Raw genomic sequence first — 490 nt, forward strand, 5'->3', positions numbered from 1 at the left:
CATACATATATATACATGTGTGTTAGCGTGCGTGCGCGCGCGCGCGCGTGCGTGCCAGCTGAACAAGTGACGGAAATTGCGTTTCGTTATATCTCGGAGACTGCTGTTCGCTTTATGGAATAAAAAAACTGATAATTTATCTTTGAGGAAAATCCTTGAATGCTTGGTGCACGCACGAAGCGGTTAAGTTAGAGACTTGCGTGTTTTTGGTTAGACAGTGCAATTCACCTAGAGCTTTTAAAGAAGAGGTTTGGCGAGTTTGGCCGTCATGTGGCGCTTATTAGGGTATGTTTTATGTTGCGCCTAATTAGTTAATCAATTTAGATAAATTACGCAAAGTGTTTAGTGTTCACGTTAGGGCCCAGTGCGTTTCGTTTCTTTGTAGAGGGCCTTCCAAAACGACCAATGCATCTTTTTTTTTTTTTTTTTTTTGCGGCAAGACGCATGACATGCTGCGTAGTGATTTTTTCCGGCGTTTAATGAAACGCCA

The sequence above is a fragment of the Dermacentor silvarum genome, chromosome 4 (genome assembly GCF_013339745.2).
Source record: "Dermacentor silvarum isolate Dsil-2018 chromosome 4, BIME_Dsil_1.4, whole genome shotgun sequence".
In the NCBI taxonomy this organism is placed as follows: Eukaryota; Metazoa; Arthropoda; class Arachnida; order Ixodida; family Ixodidae; genus Dermacentor; species Dermacentor silvarum.